The following is an 18,978-nucleotide window of genomic DNA, read 5'->3' as shown; positions in this document are numbered from 1 at the left end:
GCGTTGGGGAATTGTCAACAGCAGCTGCTGGTAACTGGGGGTCTCGGGGCTGTAGGTCGGGAACAGGGCTGTTATCCTGTGCCGGGGCGCGGGGCGACATCGGTGTTAGGTCGGGGACCGCAGTTGGTACGTTGAGCTTTGCTTCAGTGGTTCGCTTGGACTCAGCAGAAGGTTGTGGTGGCACGGGGAGCTGTGGGTGTGGGGACAGGGCAGCACTGTTGGTGAGCTGGTGGGCAGGTGGCGGTGGTGGGCGGATAGAGGGCGTGGCTGGTGTATAGGCTCGCAGGAAGCGGCGGTTGCGTAGTGTGATTCGTCCGGAGCCGTCCACCTTGACACGATATTGGTCATGGCCGGCTGATTCCACCACTACCCCTGACCGGTCCCATTTGGTGGGGTTGGGGCCTTGTTGGTTCTGCAAGAAGACTCTCTCGCCAAGGGACAGAGGGCGGAGGGGGCGTGAGTGGGCTTTCAGAGACTCCATCGTGTGAGTGATGCGTGTGCGAAGGGCTTCCTCCTTGGCCTCCCATGCTTGACGCCAAAGGGGTCTGATGTGCGGGTTCGAGAACTTCTCAAGGCGGTTTTACGAATGAGAGGGAGTCCCGTAGGGGGCGACCGAAGATGATTTGCGCCGGTGACAGGTTGCAGTCTGGGTCTGGGGTGTTGCGTAGCTTTAATATGGCACGCAAGATACGATCATGGTCAAGGCTGCTTGTCGGGCCTGTGTTGGACATCAGGAGGCGCTTGGCAGTTTTCACTGCGACTTCCGCTCTGCCCTTTGATTGAGGGAAGCTGACGGAGGACACACGATGTCGTACGCCCCAGAGGCGGAGGAAATCCTGTGTGCTCATAGCGGTGAACTCTGGGCCGCCGTCGCTTGAGATCTCCTCCGGGACGCCGAAGGTGGCGAAGAAGGAACGGAGATGGCGAACCAGGCCGGCTGAACCCGCGAGGGTGGTCCCAGTTGTTGAACTTAGGACTTCCACCCAGCCAGAAAGGCGATCGCCTACGACCAGGTAGTGGCAGCCGCTGAAGTCGAAGAAGTCTGCAAAGACGGATTCGAATGGGAATGACGGAGGAGTTGATGGCAGAGGGGGGGGTGGCTGCCTGTGAGGGTGCATTTCTGTTGCAGTCTGCGCAGCCCTCCCGAGTGTTGCGGATATCCTGTGACATCCCTGGCCAGTAGACGATGGCGCGGGCTCGCTGTTCCATGGAAGAGGTTACTTGATGGGCTGCGTGCAGGCTCTGTAAGACTCGTTGGCGTAGGGACGGGGGGACGACCACGCGGTCCTGTTAAAGTAGTACGCCCTCTGCTGCGTAGAGAGACCCGTAGATAGGCCGAAGGCTTGTCAGGGTAGGGTCGTGACTGGTGATTGGTTTTCCTTGCTCGACTGAGGTGAGGAGGGGGCCCAGGGAGGCGTCCGCAGCTGCCTCTGTTGCGAGGAGAGACCAAGGAATGGCGCCAAGCTCGTGGGTGTCATTGCGGATGGTGTTTATCAAGGCAGACTCTGCGATGTCGGGAAAGCTGGGTGATCCAAGAGAGATAGTATCCTCTGTGCAGGATGGGGAAGGGTATTGTTAGGCGGCATCGGCCGCATGGTTACTCTTGCCGGGTAGGTGTCTGATCTCAAAGCGCCATGGGAGAGTGCGCTGTTTGAGACGGAACAGGCCCGAGTTGGTAATTTCATCCAGAGTGCGGTCACCAAAGATCTTTACAAGTGGTTTGTGGTCGGTGACTATCACGAGGTTGTCGCACCCCTGTGTGAAGTAGCGTGTCTGCTCTAAACCCCAGGCGACTGCGAGGGCTTCTCCTTCAATAGCAGCGTAGCGCTGTTCAGCAGAGTTCAAGAACCGGGAACCGGCCAGTGTGATTTTCCATCCCCCAGGGCAGCAGTCGGGAATGCCAGGGAGGCAACTGCAATGCTGTTGAAGGAGGAAGTAACCAATGCCCCGCTTGGACCAGTCAGGGCGAAGGCAGGTGCGCCGCTGCATGTCGAAGATTTCCACCCCCCTGGCGGATAGCTGTGATGATGGCTGCCTTGGAAGCTGAAACGCTGCCTCGAGCTTAGGGGACCAGGAGAATTTACAGCGGGGGCTGAGGAACGGCTTGAAGGGGGCCATTGAGTCACGGAGCTGGGCGTAGTTGGAAACCTGGTTGACCAGGCCAAACCAACTCCTGATGTCTGTGGTACTGGTAGGGGAGGGGAAGTCCTTTAAGGCGTCTAGGTACTTGGGGAGTGGTTCTATGGTGCTATCAGACACTCTGAACCCAGCGAAGTCTACACTCCTCTCGGCGAACTGGAATTTGTCAGGGTTGAGCACGATCCCTGCCTGGCCAACGCGGGTGAGGAAGTCGATGGTCCTCCACCAGTGTTGTTCGAGGTCTGTGTCGAAGTGGACTGTGTCATCAACGCATCGCTCTTTGCGCTCAACCTCCGCGAGGACAGCATCGAAACGGCGATTGTAGCCGTCCCCCGAGGACAGGAAGCCTTGAGGTGCCCGTGTGTAGCGCCAGCGGCCAAATGGTGTAATGAAGGTGGTCAGGTGGCGGTCAGAAGCGCGCAGAGGAACGCTGTGATAGCCATTCCAGGCATCGGTAACGGTCTTCCAGGTGACCTTGGGGATACGACGGGCGAGGTGGAAAGGCGACTCCATGGCAAAAGTCTCACGTTGACAGAATTTGTTCAGTGGCGAGATGTCCACAGTGCGGCGTGGGGATTCGTCGTGCTTTCGCGTGATGACCATCCTATGACACCACGTAACGGGTTCGCCGTAAGGCACACGCTCGATGACGCCAAGAGCTTCGTCGCGCAGGAGGTCATCATACACCCGTTGCTGCCAGTGGAGGGGTATGTTGGCCGGTGTGTGGCAGGCCTTAGGTGTGGCTGCGGGGTCAACATGGATCGCTATGGGTGGGCCCTCCATAAATGGTATCGCTCGATGAGGGCAAGTGTTAAAAGTGGATGAGGCATATCTGTCGAGAAGCCAGGCTTTCATTCTTGCATTGTTCTCTGGCGCACAGAGGAACGGCAGCTCAGAGGGACGTGGCGGTGTTGCTCCACGCTGTGGGCACGAGCACGTTGTGTTGCGCGCGATGGTGGGTTCCGGGCAGCCATCATTGAGGGCCCTCGTAGCGTTGGTTGCTGGTGGGGGGCTGGGAACATGTGGCTGTTTATCAGAGGTATCACTTACAGGACGGCTGCTGGTAGAGTAGGCAAGGGATGGGAAGGTACGCGGCAGTAGACCAAGGTTGAGGAGTGAGTCGTAAGACAGGTACAGGTCCTTGACAGAGCTGCTCGTATAGACCATCGAGTGACATGCTGTAATGTCCCCGCTCCTGGACTGTGTAGCGAGTTTTGCGAAGAATGCTCCCTCTATCGAGATGGGCGAGCGGTTAGCTGCTGACAGGCTGAGGCTGATGGGGTGTAGGTGGTCGCGAGAGAAACCGCACGCTAGGAAGTCGGATAACGACCACAAGTCTGATTGGGCGCCAGTGTCGGCTATGGCGGATACTTCAGCGTGGGTGGCTGAGGAGGGCTTGGAGAGGTCACTGTCGGTCCCGCCAGGTCGGGAGAGGGATATAGTGATCGGGAGCCTTGCATGATCTCTCAAGCGGGCCCTGTTCCACTCCCCCCTGGAGAAGATGTGGTGGTCTAATCGCGCTGCGCATGGTTTGGTGACGGTGGCATGTGTGGTCGCCTTCCGGGTGTGACGGTGTCGTTGGGAGGCTCGAGGGGATCCTACACTCTTGGTGTGGAACGCGGCTATCTGTGAAATTGGCTCCGTTGCTGTGGCATGGACCCCTGGGGCCTGGGGCGGGCGCTGTGGGGGTTGACGCTGGTGACGTTTTTTACGGCGATTGGCCCTGTAGCATTCGATGCACATGGGGTGGGGTTTCTCGTTCCAACCACGGGCTCCTTCCGTGAAGAGCTTAAAGGTGATCTGACAGCCGGGGCATGATGCTTCCTTCGCCCGATCCGCCTGAGAAGGAGGGGGGGCATTGGTCGGTGGCGATGTCTTTTGCTTCACGAAGGAGGAGACAGCTGAGAGCGAAGGGGAGGGGAGGGCATTGCGTGCCATCTCTTTAGTTTCTACCAAGGCGATGACCTCGTTGACTGGTTGCTCTAGTATGCCCGCTATGCCCAGCACTTCCCTCCTGATGTCAGAGTCGTAAAGGCCATTCAGGATGAAGTCACGGATGACGTGGTCGGTGTAGTCCACCGAAGCGCCGCAGGTGCACGACGCAGTGTAGGAACAAGTTTCCGCCTTCCCCCTTTAGCTGTAAAGGTACGAAAGGGCTCATCACGTTCCCGCCACAACTGGAGAAGCTCTGTACGTAGCACGCAAGTGGCGACTGAGATTATCGCTAAAGAGCGCATGGCGGCCAGCAGCCCAGTTAGGTTTTCAGAGGCTGCATTTGGATTGGCTTTAAGGAGGCTGTCCCCAAGTTCAGGTCCCGCACACTGGAAGAGCTGGGAGGGTGCCGAGGCATCGTTGATGCCTGAGCCTGATTTGAAAACCTCCCAGCGTCTTGTGAAGACATTCCACTCTTCTATCGTGACTCCGATGTTTACTTTCGGCCGCTCTAATTTCGGGCCACTGGTTGTTGTGGGCGCTGGAGGTGCTGTAGGCGCCGGGACGCGGTGGGCCAGGTCGTGATTTGTGATGAGGGCAATTGCCAAGGCCTCAGAGACGTCCGCTGTTGCGAATGTGCAGTCGGGCAAGGAGCATTCGACGACGACCATGATTACGTGATCAACTGTTTCATGAAGTGAACTCCTCGGTTGACTTAGTTTAATCAGAACGATGAAACAGATCTACAGGATAAATTACAAAATCCAAACAATAAGTAATACGAACAATTAAGCTAAACGAAACACAACATCATAGACTTACGATAGTAAGCTCAATTCGCAAGATCTATTGAAGATGCACATGAGTTTTAGCGTCCGAAACGACCTCGCTGACTACCGCGGGTCAGCGGTCCTACGAGTCCTCGGTATGTAGCCAGCGGTAGTCCCATCAGTTTTGCCGTAATGTTATTGGCTGTAAGACTCAAGTGACGTAAGTCGGTCGTGATTGGTCTGTTTCGATCTGTCGGTAAAGTTAGGTCGTTCTTTTTCGGTCGTTTGTGATGTTTATGTCGTGAATGAGTTGTTTGTATGGAGCGAGTAGTTGTTGACATCTGTTTAGGGGAGTCTGTTCTAAGTTAGTAAACCAGCTTTCCAGAGTCAGTCGTTGAAAATAGTCAGTGCTGTAGGTTAGGCATTGCGCAGAGTCCCAGTCAATGTTGTGGTTGGTAAGTCGATGGTGTTCAGCAATGTGATTGCTGACATCACCTTTCCTCGTCGCCCGTCTGCCGGTTCAGTCAGTCTTGTTGTGAGGCTTCTGCCAGTCTCACCGATGTAGGAGGCTTGGCAGTCGGAACAATTGATCTTATAAATCGTTCCCTGTCGTTTCCCCTAAACAGATGTCAACAACTACCCGCTCCATACAAACGAATCATTCACGACATAAACATCACAAACGACCGAAAAAGAACGACCTAACTTTACCGACAGATCGAAACAGACCAATCACGACCGACTTACGTCACTTGAGTCTTACAGCCAATAACATCACGGCAAAACCAACCGATCATTTCACACGAACTGGAATAAGAACATTCTACTGACAACAATCATTCACTTGACTCTGATGATGACTTCCGCACAGGTTGTCGAAACGTCAGTCACTACCACCAACAACAGTCCTTCTCAGGACTACACTCACCCGGACGATCAGTCTACACCTTCACTTGTAGAAGTATTTGTAAGTAATGACTCGTCTTGTAATTCAACGTATGCTGCAAAAAAATTGAATAAACGATCATTATTACTATTATCATTATGGCAGTATATACACATCTGGATGCCGGTCCTACTCACTCAGGCTAGGCGTTGACCGTGGCTAGCCTAAGTCTTATTTACATACTAAAATTACATGAAATTGCTAACCTACTATAGCAGGAAAAAGTTACATAAAATCAATGATCTAAATAAACAAAGCATCATAAAAACCTATATGAGTCTTCAAGTAGCCCGCTGACGAGTATGTGCGAGAGTTCTAAGCTAACCAAGAACCTTAAAGGATTCAGCAATGTTCAGACTGGCGCTGAGAACAGCTTTATACAACTGACGAAGAACTTCTCTCCCTTTCTTTGCACCTAACAATTCTCTAACACTCCTTCCAACATTCTTAGAGTATCTCCCCCCCAAGACAACTACAATTCAGTTGACTTGACGTATCTCGAATCCAGGGTATTGCTGTTTAAGCTCCCAGCATAGAGCAGTGTCCTTTTTTTTGTCTTTACCTGGTCTTTCTGGTGACGGTTTTCTGTCCAAGGGCAGCTCATTTCTAGTAAAGTGACGATCTTGCTTCCTTTGTCTACAAACCTTGCATCTACTCTGTTGGCTCTTACTTCTGTATTGTACGCGTATACAGAAACATCCCAATAAGCTGTAACTTGGTTGTTCTTGTACACTGGTTTTGGTTGTATTTGGGTGTACCAAGGAGGGGTCGCTTCTATAAGAAGATAGTCCTCAAAGTGCCCCTTAGACGAGAATTAACCATTTTATTTTGACCTAAACTGTTTACACAGTGTTGAAATGGATCAAGTTAAGACCCTTTTTGCCATTAAAAACTCAAAACAAACCTTCGATGACCAATTTTTACCGCTTCAAAGTCGTCCAAAAATCGTCCGCCATTGCTGAAAACATGTTCCAGCCGAGCCCGCTAAAACGTCATCCTGACGTCAAAGGCTCAACAAACTTATGCTTTGCTTTGTCACAACTCTCTTTGTTTGCTGCTGCACAGAGAATCACTGTTTCGTTGTCAGTCGGGAAATGTCGACTTTTTCAGACGATGAATTGTCCCAGAAACCATCTGAAGCTTCTGTGGATAGTTTTGCGCCCACAAACAATGAATTTTTGCCCTGCGAATAGAGATAAACAAAGAACGGCACGGATTCCCCAATCTGGCTTTTGTGGTCGCATCGCTTTCTCGGCTTCGAACTGTATTTTTGCTTGTCGTAAGGAATTTTCCTTTTTTGTAAGAAATGATCGGGCGATTAGTAAAAATAGTTTTCGGCAATGGCTAATTGTGTATCCGAAGGCGGATATTGGGAGTTTGTGAAAGCCATTTCTAAGCCATCAATGTGTTTTCTAGATGCATTTGGTCAATGATCTCATCAACCCTTTCCAACGTGTTTTTTTACTATCGGTGCTTTGAGAGGTTTGAAGTGAACTCTGTTGTTTAGTTGCACTTTGGCCTCTTTTGTTTTTTCTGTCTTATTCATGATGACTATTGTTGTGTTGCTTCGGTGAGGTTTAAAGCAGAGTTTGTTTCAACTCTTTTAGAGCCGTGACCTCATTGCGTTACAAAGTACAGTCTACAAGTAGCGTTATGACAATTGTCCAAGTAGCTCTGAACGGCGATAGAAGACTGAACCGGTGGCGTTCAGTTTGATATGAAACAGAAGTGGTTCTTTGTTTTGTCCGTGAAAGGTGTAACGGAGGCGCATTCGTCTTGCGAATAAATTTCGCAAAAGTTGGTCTGATTTTAAATTCTTTCTTCACGGACGTTGGGATGAATTTGAGACCCTTTGATAGCACGCTGACTTGGCTGTCAGATGGTTAATAGTTTGACAGGTTTTTAAAGTGCACCTAAACCCAAAAAATTTTTTTCGCTTAACGAAATAAGCGTATTTTTTGGAGTATTTCTGTGCAAACATTTTTTTATTTGCTCAAACCCTCAATTGTCTGTGCCCAGTCAAAATACGGAAAATCGGCCGCCATCTTGCCCCACGGCCGAGTTTAAAGAGGAATGGCTCTAGCGGGTAATGTGACGTCAAATCGAGAACACGAAAGTCTGCATTTCACACATTTTCGCTTGTTTGGGAAGGTTGTAGTCGATTTTGTCCGAAAATATGCCGACTAAGTGTGTCGTAGGAGGATGTAGCAACGTGCGAAATTTGCAAGAGGGTATCACGCTTCATACATTCCTCATACAACACACCTGGTCGGCATATTTCGGACAATATCGACCAAAACCTTCCCAAACAAGTGAAAATGTGTGAAAAGCAGACTTTCGTGTTCTAGATTTGACGTCACTTTATCCGCTAGAGCCATTCCTCTTTAAACTCGGTCATGGGGCGAGATGGCGGCCGATTTTCCATATTTTGACTAGGCACAGAAAATTTAAGATTTAAGCAAATTAAAAAATTTTTGCTCAGAAATACTCCAAAAAATAAGCTTATTACGTTAAGCGGAAAAAAATTTTTGGGTTTAGGTGCACTTTAAAGAAATTTTAATTTTCTCGGTTTTTTGGCTGCAAGCCTACATTTTAAAGTGTTTTTACGCTCTGTTTCTGAAGCTGTTTGTTCTGCTTTCGCTGATATTAAAGCCAGCTTTTTTTAGAATCAAACTGTCACAATTATATTTTTCATCTCTTTTGTATAAAAGTGAGCTCTTTGAGGTTAGAAATCTCAATCCTCAATTGGGCTATTTTATCATTCTTATTTACAATGTTCACCGAGTACTTTCCTTTGTAAAGATGAAAATAAACAACTTTCCTTTGTGTAAGGTTTTATGCCAGAGAGTCGTTGAAGGTGGATATTGATCAGCTCATATGTAAAAGTGACAAAATCTCCATGGAGGTTCGTAGACTTCGCTTTCCGGCGTCGAGATCGCACTGAACCAGACAGAATTCTTCGCCTAGGTCCTTCAAAGTAAACAGATCTCTCGAAACAGTCCTCCGAGAAGTGTTCGGGGTAGATCACAAATATTTCTGTAGGATTGAAGTTTACTCGGCGAGGTCGCACAAATCGCATCCGTTTTTCCCGCTCTGATCTATTTGCAAGGCTCCGATGCAGAGAAATACCTGCAGCATGGTCTGCACGATTACTTCAGCTTTGATTACGCATAGATGTCCAGTCATTGTTGTTTAGTTTTTGTAAGAATAGAGTAAATCACTCTGTTATGTTTGCTTGACATTTTGCCATGTGAGATTTTCGCGTTGAGCCTTTGACGTCACTTCCTCTGAGTCCTGCGATCAACTTCCGGTACATGATCAATTAATGGCGGACGCGAAATCGTGAATTTAACGGCCTGAAAAAAGATATTTCTGTTGCTCGGTCTAAACTGATATTTGGCAGAGTAGGTGAAGGAGACCCACTGAACACGAAAATGGAAAAAAAATGATGTACGAAAATTTTGATCTCAGGGGCACTTTAAGCAACTCAAAGAAAATTATCGAAACTGCTGCATTGTGGCTCAAAAGGTACTTTGTCTGGGCAAGTGCATTACAGCTCGCAAGCACATGCGCCACGGACTCTTGAGCTTCCCCGCACAATCTGCACGTGGTATCCAGTTCCTCTTGAGTCTTGGTCTTCCTGGAGTAGTACAGCTTGGTTGGTGATAGCTGCTCATATAACTCGTTGACCCCTGCTATTGAGTGCATCGGCGCCATCTTCCACTCCCACAACCACGAGAAGAACTCTTTATCCAGTCTTCATCTTCCCATCTTACCGTCACTAACTTCCCCTGCCATCTCTGCTCTCGAATGTTCTCACAGCGCTTGTTAAGCACAACTTCATTGACTCACGCTCCAATCTTCCTTCCCTCTATACTTTCACCTTCATCTGTTGACCCTGATGGTAGCGGGTGCTGTAAATCTAATTCAATGCCCAGCTCCTCTGCATACATTTGTGCATCTCTGACCTTATAATCAGCGGGACATTTTGGCCTTCTCTGGGCCACTTCGGTCACAAGCATCACCTCTTGGCAAGTGTTTGGCTATCTAAAAGGCATTTTCTAGAAATGGAAGAAGGCATACATTCATACAGAACTCCATAACTGTGCTTCTTTGCATGCACATGTTTAGGAACTTCGAGCCGCCATTTTGTTTTCAAGTTCTTTCGCCACTCGGCTTTCTTCCATTTAGAACAAAATACATTGATTTTTTTTATCACAGAAAAACCACATTTGGATCCATAGATGATAGAAAATTCTTACTAAAAGTGTCAAACGTAAGTTGGTTTTGTTAAGCGGCCAAAAAACCTTCCCATAAGTTACTTACGGCTGGAGCGCCTTCTTCCCGTCGAAACTGGAACCGCAAACTGCAAACGTGACGGCAAAGCGGTGGTCACGTGACCTCCTCAGGTTCGCCGTTTGCCGTAAACGTGATGCTAAAGTTCCCTAATCTGTCTCGACCTACTTCAATCCTCGCCCATCGGCTTGTCCTGAGAGGTATAACAGATCGGTTGACGCTAATTTAATTTAATTTAATAATAAGTTCTTATATAGCGCATTAAAATTGAACTCTATGCGCTTTACAATTACAATTAACAAAATTTCAATAAAAATCCGACTGAAGTGATAAAATCAAAGTTAGCAACAGTCTCTCCATAAACCTTAAAAATATTTATAATCCCTTGCAAGTCGCTATAGTCGAAAATATCCAGATTTCAAAGCAATTTAGCTAAAATTAATTGGACAGAATACTACAACAGTTATTGCTAAATTATACAGTCAAAGCTAGTAAATAAATAGCTGGGAAACCAATTTAGCTTAAAATGTTTAGACAGAATTACCGCAACAGTTATTGTTAAATTATACATGTCGGCTTTCCGACATGTGAGACTCTTGCCTTTATTGAAGCATTTAGTCTCAGACAGGTTGAACAATTATCAATTTACACGAGTCTGAGGGACCGGTTACTATTCATCACGAGGGAAGGGGGGTGTGAGGATTTCGGTTGAGTCACATAAAATTTACTTGATCCCCCTAAGGCTCTATTATATTGTAACGAACACCCCCCTGCTCTCATTGGAAGCCAATTTTCTATACTCCCCCTTTAGGTCTGTTTTAAGAGCGACCGATCCCCATCTTAATAACTTACACACATTCAGCAAAAATTTACTGAAGTGATGTCCGAAATGGATTGAAGTTTGTTTTGATACGGAAGTCAAGAATTGCCGGGTAAAACAGACCCCGAAAATTATGCTCAGGTTACTCCTCTTTCTCTTTCATTCATTTGCAGTAGAAGAGAAAACGTGTCCCGCATTTACTCTTGCGTTATCCGTACCTGTTTACAGTTCGGCGGTACGTAGCCATATGGCAAACATGGAACAGTAACCCCTTAGTCCATAGATGGTCTGAGTCGAACAGGAGTCGGTCGCCAATCAATCAATCAATCAATCAATACTTTATTTACCCACGTAGCGTCAAGGAGCTCATAGAGCTCGTTCAAAATACGTACGTGCCTTTAATATTAAGAATCTAAAAACCTAATACATACTCTCAAGACCTAATTGATTAGAAATTGAAATAACTAGCAATTAACATTAAAATTTAAGTTTGTACAGTAAAATTCAAAGTCACTTAAATACAGGTATAAAATAGTGAAGCAATAGCTTAAAGAATTTAGAATTAAGATTAAAAATTAAGTTTGTACAATAAAATTCAGAGTCACTTAAATACAAGTATAAAATGGAGAAGCAGCTAGATTTTCAATGTTCTCAATAGCTTCTTAAAAAGGTTGATATTAGGTCGTCTTTTAATAATGATAATGTTCTCGGTGATCTGTAGAGATCATTTTCTGGATGTGTGACCAGGGAATTACACAAGACTAACTGAATGGAGCGTGAGAACAATTGGAACAGTTTTTAGTTTTTTGGCTGCTCTGGTGACTATCACAGACGATCTATATTATATTTCGCCTTAGTAATTTATTTTTCTCTCCCCGACATTCTTCATCAAGTTCTCTCATTCACGGCAGTATCCTCCTTACAACACTTAAACACATCTTTGCGGCTGGACACTCAAAGACTCTCGATGAAAGCAACAGCAGTGAAAAAGAAGAATCTCAGATTATGAAAGCTTCTGCATAATCATTTCAAAACAGGTCTCCCTTCTCCCGTAAAACACTCACTCCCAGATTTTGCATAAATGCCGATAAACTATTCACATCAATTTACTTTTGCCAGGAGGGCTTGGTATATAGAGATTATAAAGTATGGATTAATTATCAATGAGACAGAAAAATGAAAAGATAGTTTTTTTTTTAATTAACGAAGAGCCCTGAACCAGGGTCAAAAGGAAACTATCTAGAGTTACGCTTTTGATGGCAGAGGGGGCGTTAATCTTTCAGATCGACACTCTTCATGCCACAGGTATGAACGAACGCTTTTCATTCCACTAATTTATTCCTGTTTTTCCCGTTGCCGTGCTCCCACCAATGGCGTACCTCCGCTTCTACATACATACCCACATACAACCCACAATTCCTCTATTCGCTCTGAGAAGGGCTAAAGCTAGAAACGTCAGCTTTTCTATTCGTTACGGTGGCCAATTTACATATTTCAACTGAGTTGATATCACCAAATTACATTGTTACCCCCATCGTCGCAGCACCACAGTTTCTTTAGAAACTTTTAGCCTTTATTACAATAAACAACAGTCCTTGTACAAATTCACAGTCGTTGGTTAAAACACTTTCCGGTTTAGTATGGTCCTTCACATTCAAGAGAAGCTGTAAACATTACACCATAATTAATACCATCTCCACAACTCAAATTCTAAAGAAATGTTTTAAGTACAATGTACTAAAATAACGTTGGTTTCCATACTTAAAATATCAAATGTATGTGTAAAAATGTTTTTTGTAGAGCTGTTAATTCTCAAACAACAACTTCCGATTTTATCAATTAGATTATGTGATTATGTCACCCTATATTCTGAACTATTCCATTTCACTGAAAAAAAAGATGACTCTAAAAAAAAAACTACGTTGCCCGCAAAATAATTTCCTAACAGAAGTAATTTGTACAGTACTACTTAACTAAGCTCTTAATAAAACCATCAACTGAAAAAAAGCACACGTTCGAGTACAAGCTAAAGAGGAATGAGCGAAAGGTAAACAAGAATGAGAGCATTTTCAATAAAATAAAAATAAAATACAATATTCTTAGTATCCTAAAGGGCCCCTTATACGGAAAAAGGCCTATTTACAACCTACTTTCTGAAATGAACTTAACAAGCACAAAAGATCAGTAAAAATTTTAAAAATCGCTTGTCAGACGACAGTTGTTGATGAAAATCGTTTTCTCTTCCACACTGAGTCACTTAGAACACACTGTTTGATCAACAACGGATGGAGATGGTCAATAACGTGACATAACCTAACAAACTGTTAGTTATCTAACTAATTCTTTATCTAATTAATTATCATATATTCACAGTCGTTTAAAAAACACGCCTTGACCAATAATTCTAACCTTTATAAACATGAAATTGTTACTTTACAGGCAATAAGTAACAGGAGGAGCCTATTTGAGCTTTATGCCTCTGACTTAATAAAACGGGAAAGTACCAGGCCTTTTCTAACTTCCCAGTCAGTGCCAGTTATCGCTTCAGACAAACACTGTTTTCCCACGTCTGTTACCTTCCAATTCCCACTGAGGTCCAGGCTCCTCAGTTTGCAGTTGGGATCAGTTAAGGCTTTGCACAAGTACTTTATTCCTTCATCTCCTATTTGATTCCAACTGATGTCTAAACTCGTTAATGCACAGTTCTTGTTAGTTAAAGCTCTAGCTAAGTCCTTTACTGCTCTGTCTCCTGCTCTATTAGACCTGACGTTTAACCTGGTTAACGTGCAGTTACTATTGGTCAGAACAGTAAACAAGTATATTATGTCTTCGTCTCCTAACCAATTTCTAGAGACGTTTAAGCTGGTTAACTTGCAGTCCCCACTGATCAGCGCTTTAAACAGGTGTTTTAATCCTCGACTTTGTAAATGACTGTCACACAGGGCCAAGCTGTAAAGTTCACCCTGAGTAAGAGCTTTACTCAAGTTCTTCAAAACTCCTTTAGATGTCCGACTCCTACAAAGGATTAATCCGGTTACTTTCCAGTCCCTGTCGGTGATCGCTTTACACAATGTCACCAAATCAGGGTCGTACTTTGTTGGCCACGCCTTCAAAATGCCTGATGTCGAGCTGTATAGCAATGAACCAATCGTCTTCTCCTCCTCCTTCAACAAGTACGGCGCGTCAACAAACCAGTCCCATGGCAGTTTATATGAAGGAAGTTCATCCATAAACAGCAGCGCCACCTGCCATGCACCTTCTCTGATGTGAATACTAAGGAATCTTTCAAATTGGTCCTTATCCATTGCTTCTCGTAATTCCTCCACGGAACTAAGGGAATGGATTGCTAAAAGATTCAAGGAAAGAATTCTTAACATTTTACTTGAAAACATTACTGTGAAAAATCCGCCTTTACGAATTTTTTTATCCAAAACAGACAAACCACACAAAGAGATCTTGGCAAATTGGAAACAGAGAGAATTTCGAGTCTCAGTATTTCATTCAGAGTCATTCAAAGTCAAAGGAAACCAGTGGGTAAAACACAGAGATCGTAGACAATATAAACGATAAATGTCGTGCGATACCAAAAACAGTGAGTTAAGCCCATTTTCTTTTTCTTTGGCACGGCAACAAGTCTAAAAGTTTCAACAAACTTACCACGCGAAGTTGTAAATCACTGTCATAAAGTTTTATTCTTATATATTCTATTCCCTCATTCAAAAATTTAGAAATCTAGAGTCAAAGAATGCCTGCTGGAGATGGTGTTGCTGTTGTCCTTTTTCGAATCTGAGTTTTTGAAACCACAAACGTTTCAGAACATTTTCAAAATCAAAAGAGAAAAATGTGGTTTCACATGGCAAACAAACAAAAGAAATATTAATTTTGATAAACTGACAGATCCGTTTTTCTTCTGGGAATAAAGCACCACATAATTGATCTGCTTTAAAATCAGCATTATACATGCTTATGGACTAATTAGAATGGTCATATCCGTCCGGTTTGATCTTAGATTGATCTTAATCAGATTTTTATTCCGTGACCGCCGCACTTCCTTTTCTATTTTCTTTCTCTCGGGGCCGTACCCTTGGCTGTGCAACTTTTAAGAGCCACTGACCGTAAATATCGAGAGTCCGCCGACAGTTCCAAAATTTCGTAATTCGTTTTATTTTTCTAAAGGACCCTTTTAATGATCCTTTTTCGAAAACTATATCAAAAAGTTCTATCGCGCTTTTTTTCTCCGAAAAATCGAAAAGTTCACAGTACGCCTAAATGGCCGTTGTCCAATGAAAAACTATGCAACTTCGACAACTTCGTACGCTACAACGCGATGCAATCCTACTTTTAAATTTTGTGTGCTAGCAGATGGTCCTTTCATCTCTTGGAAAATATTAATTTCTCGCTATGTTGTTACGTTCAAGTCTGAATAGTGACCAGTTGAAATAAAGTACTTCGCGTCTCTTTCGCGGAGGTAAAATAAAGGTCAAATTCAGTGGCCTCTGAACAGGTCTGCCATATATACTTAAAAATCACAATATGCATTCTCTTAAAGCATTATTTTTTATTTTGATTCATCCAATTCTTTATCTTGGCCCGCCATAAGCGGCACGTCCAGGTTTAAAAGAGTTTGGGCTATTTTGTCAAAATTGAAATGCGAACCGCCAAACAGCTCTCACGACCCATTTAAAGGCCTTTAAAAAGGTCTTGTATGATATATTTGCAAACCAAAAAATGTGTATCTTAAAGTTTTATCCTTGAAGTTTAATTCCTCTAAGTTTCTTTCTTGGCCCGCCATAGGCAGCGCGTCCAGCTTTTAAAGAGTTCGAGCTAAAAAATTGACAAAAAATGTAATGCGATCCGTTGAACGGCTGTCACGCATGAGGTCAAGGCCAATCTTTCAGCTTGTCCGGAAATGTACCAAATACATGAACTCTTGCGGGACTGCATCGCGTTGTAGCGTGCGAAGTTGCCAAAGTTGCATAATTTTTCATAGCTTTACGGGGGGACAACGACCATTCAGGCGTATTTTGAACTTTTCCATTTTTCGGAGAAAAACAAAGCGCGATAGAACTTTTCGATATAATTTTCGAAAAGCTTCATTAAAAGGGTTCTTTTTAAAAAATAAAGCGAATTACGAAAGTTTGAAACTGTCGGCCGATCCTCGATATTTACGGTCAGTGGCTCTTAATGCCCCTGCTCGCACAAACGCACACGGCCCTCATAGAGGGATCTGTTTATAAATAATTTTTTTTTTCTTTAAGAACGGGCATTGGACTACGTAGGTCATTTGATGATTGTATAAATATACCAGGTCTACTAAGTAAGAACAAACCCAACACAAGATCGCAAATCTTGACCAATACAAAAACCCAGCATTTCTCTGCAATCTTACGACAGAATATAGATAACTGGAAATATGTTTGTAAACCATTACAAACTGTCAGTTATTTTAGCCATGTTAAATACCTCGCTTGCGTAAGCCAAGTTTGGCTGACTCATTGAATAAGTAGCTGACATAGCTCTGGAGTTCCTCGGGTAAACTGACATCAAACTTCCCCAGTCCTGATATAATGGTCGGATACATGGTGAACTCTAATGCTATTATGGAGGACATTAAAAAAAAGCACAAACTATTTCAATACTTTAAGTCATATTCTACGATCTGAGAAATTATTGAGAAAAAAATTAAGGAACTACTCTTTGAGACAAAGTAAGCGTCAATGTAGCCATTATCTGTGACAGAACACGGAGAAGCTTAACATTCAACTTATATTTTATCATTGAAAGATACCAGTACCATTTCATGTTGTCGATCATTTCTTACATATCATATTATTTTCAAAAGTTCTTTAATGAAAGAGATACATTAGGGTCTCAATGGAGTGATTGCTGTTACGGCCAACAGTTAAAAAGTTTGGCCATTCAACGGCTTTCGGTTAAAATTTTGGCCATTTTACGGCTAACGATTAAATTCTCTCTGTTATGAAGTTAATGAAAGATTCTTTCAGTTAACCCTTTTAACAACTAACAATTGAAATTTGTCACCACAGTACCCCACACTTCACGCGCGTGCAAATCCCAATCACTGTAGTCAATTACCAAATTGACTATAATATTCCATTGTCTATTTAAGAAATGGACAGTGGTCCAACGTGGTGTGTTACTCTTATCGACAGCGCTATTCTTCATCACAGTGGTCAAAGATGTTGTGGACTCACGAGGAGCAGCCGATTGGGTCCGCAACAAATTTTGACCACTGCAATGACGAATATCGTTGTCGATAAGAGTACAGACCTCGCATATCCACTGTCGATCGATTTGTTGTTTACCACAATATCAAAGTCAAATAAGACGATTCCTTCAGTGCATGACACGTTGCGTGCCACAATGACGTCAGCAGCATAGTCTGTGCTCTCATTGATGATGGCAAGTTAGCCAATCAGAATGCAACATTACTGCTGATTGTGGTAAAACTCCCTTCTGACAATAGTTCCTGTCCAATGAGCGCGCGAGAATTTCTACAGTTATTTTAAAAACTAACTTTCTCTCTAAATGTGCATCATCTAATCACCTTCCGTCCTCTTTCCCTGCAGTTGCCTCAGTAGTTCTATTACGTCTCCTTGAAAGATTCCCATTGAGAGAATAACTAAAGAGCAAAATGGTTTAAAGCATTTAATACCATTCTTGGTTGATAGCATTACATAAGAGGAGGGGTTAGCTTAAACATGGAGTAAATACACATTAATCGATGTTTACCATGTAATGGGCGCAGATGTTTTGCAAGTTGCATGCAGGGTTTGGAAATTTAAAAGCAAAGAGTAAAATGTCCAGTTGCATTGTATGTTAACCTTCCTCATAGTTCATGAAATTCATCACATAGATTACATTAGGTGTCCAAGAAAGACGAAAACAACACATGTAAAACAATTTAGGAATTGAGTTTCACCTTAAAGTTTTCTACTAAAATAATCAAGCCTGTATTGTAGAGCAAACATTTCCTTGCTTCACTTTCCATATTTAGTTTACCCTGTTCAACAGAACCACTACGCTTGTTTTACTTACCTTCGTATCTTTGTGTGAATAGTTTGACTCCTAGTTTTCCTACTTCTACTAGTTCTTCTTCAAGATCAACAGTGAAGAGTTCAGGGGGGGGCAGAGTACCTGATGTTACAGAGTTCAGAGATCAGGGGGAGGCAGAGTACCAGATGTTAGAGAGAAACTTGGTTTTACCATTTAGATGTGTAAATGGTCTAGCTCCAGATTATTTAGTTAAATAGTTTGTTAAACATTTAGCCATCCACAATAGGAATACAAGGGGATGTAATAGTTTTGTGGTTCCCTGATGAAGACTGTCAATGGGACAAAGGGGGTTTTACTACCGGGCTCCAAGGGAATGGAATGGGCTAGCTGAGAACATTAAGAGTGTGAAAGAAATAGTTAGTTTTAAGAAGACTCTTTTTAAAAACATGTTTTATAAGAAATAATTTAAGTTCAAATTATTATAATTGTAAATAAGTTTAGTTCGTTTATTGTGACTGAAAAGCCCTGTTGAAGGGAGTTCCAATAAAGTTTGTATGTATGTATGTGCGTGTGTGTGTGTGTATACGTACGTACGTACATAATCTGTATGTATGTATGTATGTATGCCTGTATGTATGTATGTATGTATGTATGCCTGTATGTATGTATGTATGTATGTATGATGTATGTATGTATGTGTGTATGTATGTGTGTATGTATGTATGTATGTATGTATGTATGTATGTATGTATGTATGTATGTATGTGTGTGTGTGTATGTATGAATGCGTGTATGTATGGAAAAGGTAACCAGAAATATATACAGTATTAATCAGTGTATTAATCAATCAGTGTATTAGATGACAGTCTCACTTAATATAAAAATTATCTAAATGTAGAGGCCAAGAGGAATTATCTTTACGAGGGAATAATTTCCCTTGAAAAGTTATAATTTGAATAAGGAGTAGAAGCATTCATTGTAAGTTATTATAAGAGGGAAAACTTTTTCTTGAAAAGTGAGAATTTGATACGGGATCAATGAAGACATTTTATTAAAAG

General features: G+C 43.6%; 1 protein-coding gene and 1 pseudogene across 2 annotated transcripts in view; both read right to left on the bottom strand.

Moving 5' to 3' along the window:
* Positions 1-18,978, bottom strand: part of LOC111345785 (uncharacterized) — a 304,322-nt gene that overhangs the window by 26,159 nt on the left and 259,185 nt on the right. The window lies entirely within an intron of this gene.
* On the bottom strand, positions 1,291-4,834 carry LOC148721619 (uncharacterized; annotated as a pseudogene).

The sequence above is a fragment of the Stylophora pistillata genome, chromosome 10 (assembly GCF_964205215.1).
Source record: "Stylophora pistillata chromosome 10, jaStyPist1.2, whole genome shotgun sequence".
Lineage (NCBI taxonomy): Eukaryota > Metazoa > Cnidaria > Anthozoa > Scleractinia > Pocilloporidae > Stylophora > Stylophora pistillata.
The sequence above is the reverse complement of the archived record's forward strand: the minus strand, read 5'-3'. Positions and strand labels throughout refer to the sequence as shown.